Consider the following 8,660-nt stretch of genomic DNA (forward strand, 5'->3'; position numbering starts at 1 on the left):
GGCCTAAATAATCCAGGATATAATCCTAGACAAAAGCTGGAGGAATTTCATTTTGAGTTTAGTCACTTAACTTGAACCAGATAAAGCCTTTTCCTGTTTGTAAAATGTTTAATTCATTGATATATTCATCTGATTTTAGGAAGGAAGCAAAAGATGGTATTGTACTCCTCACCTCTTTTTCATATAATTTCTTACACAGAACTAAAGAGAGACATTTTTCAACAATGTTGTGCTGCAAGGAAGAATCAGTTCTGAGTCCATGTTGGATCCATTTCTTAGACTTGCTTTTTGTTGCTTTTGTTATTACAATCATACATACTGACCTGCCTCAGAGAACCCTGCCCCTCTACCTGAATATTAAAGCAAAGTGCCTTTGTTCAGGATCCTGTCCACCTGTGGCTGGCTACAGGAAGGAAGAAATTAACACACTCCTTCCCTAGGCTTGCCATTCTAGGAAACATTTGCAAGATTAATGGTCTTTTTACTTTGTTTCCTCGCCTCCCTCCATCTTTGTTCCATAAAGAAACTGGCATCCAGACTCCTATAAGATGGTTATTTCAAGACATTAATCTGCCATCTTCTCAGTAGTCCTTGTCTCAACATCTCTCAGATTTATTGGCCTGTTGTGCAGTGAGCAGAGCAAGCTTGGACTCAGTAACAGTTGGAGTATAGCAGACTCTGGGGTAATAGCAGTTAACCACCTGCCAAGATGTTAAAATGCTAGAATTGTTTGTAACTGGATTCAGATATTAAATGGATGTCCCTAAGAGTGGTGTATACTACACAGCCTGAAGTCATCATCCCACTTAAACCATACAGGGTCCCAGGGGAGCCCCTGCCAAAGAGAACATTAATGTAATGGCTGAGAATGAATAGAGAAGGACACAGAAATCAATCATGAGAGTAGGGCTTGATATATTTTATAATAAAGTTATGAAGTACTATAGAAATTTAGAAAGTATAAAGAAAACTATTTTTGGCATATGATGGCCTCAGGAAACAAATGACCACTGAACTATGAACCACACAGTGGGAATATTTTTATTATGATCAAGACCAATATACTTTCATGTCCAAGCTCAAATTTGCTTTCTAGTTCATAAAAACAGCATTCTACATTCTGTATAAATTTGTTGCTGTTTGTTAATTAGTCCCTGAGCCATGTCCAACTCTTTGGTGACCTCATGGACTGGACTGTAGCCCACCAGGCTCCTCTGTCCATGGGATTTCCCAAGCAAGAATCTTCCCTAGTAGGGAGGGTGGGGATACAGTGATAATGCATGAGTTTGTGTTCAGAACACAGGGGCTAGAACTCTGTTTTTCCCCTACCCTGCTTCCATGTACCATTTACAGTGTTCAGTGAGGGAGGGGGCCTCTGAGGGATTTCAGGTTAGGGTCAAAAACATGCTAGAGGTAGGTTTCTATTATCAGACTATTTTCAAGAGACTCAGATGTTATTGCAAAGAAGTAATTTATTTTGATAATAAAACTATACATAAAGGTGGGCCCTTAGATAAAAGGTTAATAGATCTTTCCCAAAGATGTTTTATCTTTTGCCTCAGCCTCAACTCTAGAATGCTTTAGCTATTATTAATCCTTTCTTTGTACAATCTGCTTTTTAAAAAACCAAAACCAAAAAAAAAAAAAAAAAACCCTCCTGTAATAATGTCTATCTTTGCTAGAGGTTTTATGTTTGTGTTCTAGACAGTGGGCATCTATATACATACAAACAACAGATTAGTAAGATCAGTTCAGTTCAGTCCATTCAGTCCTGTCCAACTCTTTGAGACCCCATGGACTGCTGCAGCACGCCTGGCTTCCCTGTCAATCACCAACTCCCAGAGCTTACCCAAACTCATGTCCATCAAGTCCGTGATGCTATCCAACCATCTCATCCTCTGCTGTCCCCTTTTCCTTCCACCTTCAATCTTTCCCAGCATCTGGGTCTTTTCTAAGGAACCAGTCCTTCACATCAGGTGACAAGTATTGGAGTTTCAGCTCCAGCATCAGTCCTTCCAATGAATATTCAGGACTGATTTCATTTATAATTGACTGATTGGGTCTCCTTGAAGTCCAAGGAACTCTCAAGAGTCTTCTTCAACACCACAGTTCAAAAGCATCAATGCTTCAGCACTCAGCTTTCTTTAAAGTCCGACTCTCACATCCGTACATGACTACTGGAAAAACCTCTGACTAGATGGACATTTGTCAGCAAAGTAATGTCTCTGCTTTTTAATATGCTGTCTAGGTTGCTCATAGCTTTTCTTCTGAGGAACAAGCATCTTTTAATTTCATGGCTGCAGTCACCATTATCAGTGATTTTGGAACCCAAGAAAATAAAGTCTGTCACTGTTTCCCCATCTATTTGCCATGAAGTGATGGGACTGGATGCCATGATCTTCATTTTTTGAATGTTGAGTTTTAAGCCAGCTTTTTCACTCTCCTCTTTCACTTTCATCAAGAGGCTCTTTACTTCTTCACTTTCTGCCATAAGGGTGGTGTCATCTGCATGTCTGTAGTTATTGATATTTCTCCCAGCGACCTTGATTCCAGCTGGTGCTCCATCCAGCCTTGCATTTCACATGATGTACTCTGCATATAAGTTAAATAAGCAGGTGACAATATATAACCTTGACTTATTCCTTTCCCAATTTGGAACCAGTCTGTTGTTCCATGTCCAGTTCTAACTGTTGCTTCTTGACCTGCATACAGATTTCTCAGGAGGCAGGTCAGGTGATCTGGTATTCCCATCTTTTGAAGAATTTTCCACAGTTTGATGCGACCCACACAGTCAAAGGCTAGGCAAGTTAAATAAATAAACCAATTGGTAGGTCCTTGGGGGAAGGAGTGCAAATAAAATGACTTTAAAAAGAGTCACATAAAAATAAAGAGGTGTTCTGTCTCTTAAATATACAGGAGATTCTGGAAGAAGCATAAAACTAAATAGACATGGGTATGAATTCTGTCAACCTGTGACTCTCAATTTTCTTATCTAAAAGTAGAGATAATCTCAACTATCTTTTAAAACGATTGTAAGCATTAAAGACAATATCTCTAAGTCATCAAATACAGTACATGGTAGTTTAGAGATATTCTATACATATATTAATTTGCTATGTAAATGCTCGGATGCTAGGTTTTCTTGTATTGATAACTAGGCTCAGGCATTCAGTGAAGTTGTATACTCTCTACTAAGAGCAAGCTGGGAACCAGCCACAAATTAAGCCCCCTTCTGGTGAGACACACAGCCTAACAGAAATTATACTGTTGAAAATTAGAGGACTTGGGCTTGGAATTAGAAATTACCACCTACTGATTATATATTTCCATAAAAACATGTAATTTCTTTGAATTGAAGTGTTTTCATATAAAACCAGTAGCATTCTACCTTGAACTGAAAGTGAAAGTGTTAGTCGCTTAATTGTGTCTGACTCTTTGCAACTCCATGGAGTGTGTAGCCTGCCAGGCTCCTCTGCCCATGGAATCCTCCAGGCAAGAATATTGGAGTGGGTTGCCATTCTCTTCTCTAGGGGATCTTTTTGATCCAGGGATTGAACCCATGTCTCCTGCACTGCAGGCGAAATCTCTACCATCTGAGCCACCAGGGAAGCCCCACTATACCTTAGTAACACTGTAAAAAAAGAAACGTTTGTAAAACAAATTGTGTGAAAGTGAAGTCACTCAGTCATGTCCGACTCTTTGCGACCCCATGGACTGTAGTCTGTAGAACGTAACCAGGCTCCTCTGTCCATGGGATTTTCCAGGCAAGAACACTGGAGGGGGTTGCCATTTTCTTCTCCAGGACATCTTCCCGACCCAGGAATTGAACCCAGGTTTCTGGCATTGTAGGCAGACACTTTCACTGTTGAGACACCAGGGAAGTGTGATAATATCTAAATAATATAAGAAGTGCAATAAGAAGTGTAATAATATCTAAATTTAACCAATCACAGAGCATGTCTTTTGGCTAAATGGAAGTATAAAGGGCTTCCCAGGTGACTCAGCAGTATAGAAAGAGATGCAGAAGAGGCAGGTTTGATCTCTGAGTGGGGAAGATCCCCTGGAGGAGGAAATGGCAACCTACTCCAGTATTCCTGCCTGAAAAAATCCCATAGACAGTAGAGCCCGGTGGGCTATAGTTCATTATATAAAATTAATGAAAATTTTATAACAGCCCCTTATTGTAATCTGTTGCTGCTTGTAATCATGGGAAATAAAAGGATGTGTACTTTTGCTAGGTACCATGTAAAAATAAAACTCAAGTGACCAGATCTAAAAACGAAAGACCATCATGTAAATATATGATTCAAAGACATTCCTTTCCCCAGATACCCTATTCATAATGTAGCACTGTCATGGTCCCTTGTACTGAAATAACCAACATTTTCTCAACTTTGGAACTTACTATGAGTAATATGTAAAAAAAATCCCAACAAATCTCTTCTCTAGTAAAAGCATCAGGGTCTCCAGGATCTTTTCACATTGAGAAGAAGTTTACATCAGCCTAATGGAAGATACTGAGAGAATTATGTTGCAAATTGATGAATGAGAACAAAATCTTCTTTCAAAGACTGAGTGATGATAATCCAGTTTTCCTGGTCTTGAGACAATAATCCAAATGCTTCTAAATAAAACCCTAAAGTAAAATTGTAGGCTTTAATCTAGAATTATTCCTAACAATAGTGTATTTTAATATTCATAACTTGCTTTAATATTTATATTTTAAAGTCAATATTTTAATGAAATCACCCTTCTTTTATTCCCTACAGAATCTTTTAAATCTGATACTCTGTGGCTATCTACTGTCACCTTAATTTTTTATTCTTGCTAATTAAGTTAAAGTAGTTGATCATAATTCATCTAATTTCTCTTCCTTCTAATGGTTTCTTTAGAAACTTAGAGCATTTTCCTCTTCACTCCCTCTTCCCTTGCTGACACTCCTGCGCCCAGTTTTTGCCATTCATATTCTTAATCTAAGTCCTCTTGTTCTAAATCATTGCTTGCAGTTTTGAGACACAACGATAGGGTTGAAAATGAATTTCTTGATTATTTTCTTGTCTCTGTTTTGCAGCACAACTCCTGTCTTGCTTGCCCTGAATCCCAACAGGGCTAGACAGTAATTTGCCTCTGGGTGATAGGACTTTTTTCCCTATGCAAACCTTTTCAAAGGAGAAGATGGCTGGCAGCTACTCAAGCATGTGTGATAGTAGATATGCCTGGTGCCTTGGGCAGACAGAAGAAAAGCAGCTGTGGCCATATCTCCATGTAGCTATCGGGGTGGAGGGGGAGTTTTCTAAGGGAAAGGAAAAAAAAAAAAAGTAGCTTAGGTTGATTGAAGCTGAAGAAATTACTCAGTTTTCAAAGAGAATATTCTTTGAGTATTCTTTGAGATAAACACCTCCCCCCCTTTTTGTTACAGTTTTTATTTTATAATGTTATAAGTAGCTTGTGTTAAACTATGTGCCTACTACAAATTTTGTGATATTTCTTTTGAACATATGATTTGTCTTACTTTTTAAAATAAAATTTAGTCCTCTAATTAAAAAAAACAATAACTTATTTCTGATGATTTAAAGTAATTCTAAACAAAGCTATGGTCTATGGGATCAGTTTGATTAGTTTTCTGTGATTGTGATTTTCATTCTGTCTGCCCTCTGACAGATAAGGATAAGAGGCTTATGGAAGCTTCCTGATGGGAGAGACAGACTGTGGGGAAAACTGGGTCTTATTCTGATGGGCGGGGCCATGCTCAGTAAATCTTTAATCCAATTTTCTGCCATTGCCTTCTGTAGTGGACCACATTTTGTCAGAACTCTCCACCATGACCCTTCCATTTTGGGTGGCCCTACACAGCATAGTTCATAGTTTCACTGAGTTAGACAAAGCTGTGGTCCACGCGATCAGTTTGATTAGTTTTCTGTGATTGTGGATATCATTCTGTCTGCCCAATGAGGGATAAGGATAAGAGGCTTATGGAAGCTTCCCGATGGGAGAGACTGACTGGGGGAAACTGGGTCTTGTTTTGATGGGCAGGGCCATGCTCCATAAATCTTTAATCTAATTTTCTATAGATCAGCAGGGCTGTGTTCCCTCCCTGTTGTTTGACCTGAGACCAAACTATGGTAGAGGTAATGAAGAAAATGGGGACCTCCTTCAAAAAGTCCTATGCACACACTACCATACTCCTGACACTGCAGCAGGCCACGGCCAAACCACGCCTCTGCCAGAGACTCCTAGACACTCATGGGCAAGTCTGGGTCAGTTTCTTGTGGGATCCCTGCTCCTTTCTCCTGGATCCTGGTGCACACAAGGTTTTGTTTATGCCCTCCAAGTCTGTTTCCCCAGTTCCGTGTAAGTTCTGGCAGTTCTGGAAGAGAGTCCAGAAAAACGTTTATTTCTACTTAATTGACTATGCCAAAGCCTTTGACTGTGTAGATCACAACAAACTCTGGAAAATTCTTCAAAAGATGGGACTATCAGACCACCTGACCTGCCTCCTGAGAAATCTGTATGCAGGTCAAGAAGCAACAGTTAGAACTGGACATGGAACAACAGACTGGTTCCAAATTGGGAAAGGAATAAGTCAAGGCTGTATATTGTTACCCTGCTTATTTAACTTACATGCAGAGTACATCATGAGAAATGCAAAGCTGGACGAAGCACCAGCTGGAATCAAGGTCGCTGGGAGAAATATCAATAACTACAGACATGCAGATGACACCACCCTTATGGCAGAAAGTGAAGAAGTAAAGAGCCTCTTGATGAAAGTGAAAGAGGAGAGTGAAAAAGCTGGCTTAAAACTTAACATTCAAAAAATGAAGATCATGGCATCCAGTCCCATCACTTCATGGCAAATAGATGGGGAAACAGTGACAGACTTTATTTTCTTGGGTTCCAAAATCACTGATAATGGTGACTGCAATCATAAAGTTAAAAGATCTTTGCTCCTCAGAAGAAAAGTTATGAGCAACCTAGATAGCATATTAAAAAGCTGAGACATTACTTTGCTGACGAATGTCCATCTAGTAAGAGCTCTGGTTTATCCAGTAGTCATGTATGGATGTGAGAGTTGGACTTCAAAGAAAGCTGAAAGAAAGTGAAAGTGAAGTCGCTCAGTCGTGTCTGACTCTCTGCGACCCCATGGACTGCAGCCTACCAGGCTCTTCAGTCCATGGAATTTTCCAGGCAAGAGTCCTAGAGTGGGTTGCTATTTTCTTCTCCAGGGGATCTTACCAACCCAGGGATAGAACCCAGGTCTCCAGCACTGCAGGCAGACACTTTACCGTCTGAGCCACCACAGGATTAAGAATTGATGCTTTTGAACTGTGGTGTTGGAGAAGACTCTTGAAAAGTCCCTTGGACTGCAAGGAGATCCAACCAGTCAATTCTAAAGGAAACCAGTCCTGAATATTCACTGGAAGGACTGATGCTGAAGCTGAAATTCCAATACTTTGGCTACCTGATGTGAAGAACGGACTCATTTGAAAAGACCCTGATTTGGGGAAAGACAGAAGGCAGGAGGAGAAGGGGACAGCAGAGCATGAGATGGTTGAATGGCATCACCACTGTATGGACATAGGTTTGAACAAGCTTGAGGAGTTGGTGACGGACAGGGAAGCCTGTCGCGCTGCAGTCCATCAGGTCGCATATAGTCAAACACAACTGAACGACTGAACTGAAAGTAATTTTGGAATCAAAAAAGTCCTGTAAAAACGTATCCTTTGAAGAGACCAGTCCTCATAGGAATGTGAAGAGTGTAAGTAGCTCACCACCTGGGGCCAGCATGAAGAGTTTTTCCCTCACGGGTTTAGAATTACATATCCATCCAATTGCATTATGGGTGGTTTTGCCTTTCTTTGTAACCATCTTGTAGAGGCTGCTTCACAGACAGGATATTGAGTAAGAGTTCTGTTCTAGTAGGATAATAACCACAGGGAGGAACTGCAAATATTCATTTGTGATCGCGTCTGCACTTAACTCAATATGGCCTTGTTGTCACTTGTCAAGGAAATCAAAGGCACATAGTGTGTATTGAATACCTGATAATATCTAAGTGTATCAGTCATGCTTGAGTAATCCCAATGGTTTAATTTAAAGAGAGAAATGGAAAACCTGCATTGTATAAAAGTTAAGGGTCTAGGACATATGTGCTAGAAATAGGAAATTGTAAAATGCTACATACAATTCCCCCCCTTTTTGCAATTTTCTATGTTATTTCATTGGTGTATGAATTAAACTAGAAGTACGCTTTTATTTTAAACAGCATAAAATATATTTACTTTGATATCTGACTATTTGGGTTTGTTTAGGGCAATAGTTCCCAAAATAATTATAATTATACTGTAGAAAATTATTTTCTTTTACTTTTCTCATGTTTAACATGAGAGCTTACTTTTTCTTTCTGCATGTGGTCCAATACTTTCCTACTTTTATACACAATCTTTTATCCTTTTTTTTTCTCTTACAATTGAAAATAATATTCTAGAACAATGGAACATTTTCATGAATGTTGGTATCATGTTTTTAACATCGTTTCTCTACTCCTTCTCACTCTGTAAAAAATGACTGAGCCTAAAAGTCATTTTAAAAAATGCTCCAAAATGGGAAAAACAATCTCTAGTTGCTGTGACTTGTGATCAAGGAAATTATAGTGCAAGGAT

Source organism: Budorcas taxicolor, chromosome 4 (assembly GCF_023091745.1).
Source record: "Budorcas taxicolor isolate Tak-1 chromosome 4, Takin1.1, whole genome shotgun sequence".
Classification (NCBI taxonomy): domain Eukaryota; kingdom Metazoa; phylum Chordata; class Mammalia; order Artiodactyla; family Bovidae; genus Budorcas; species Budorcas taxicolor.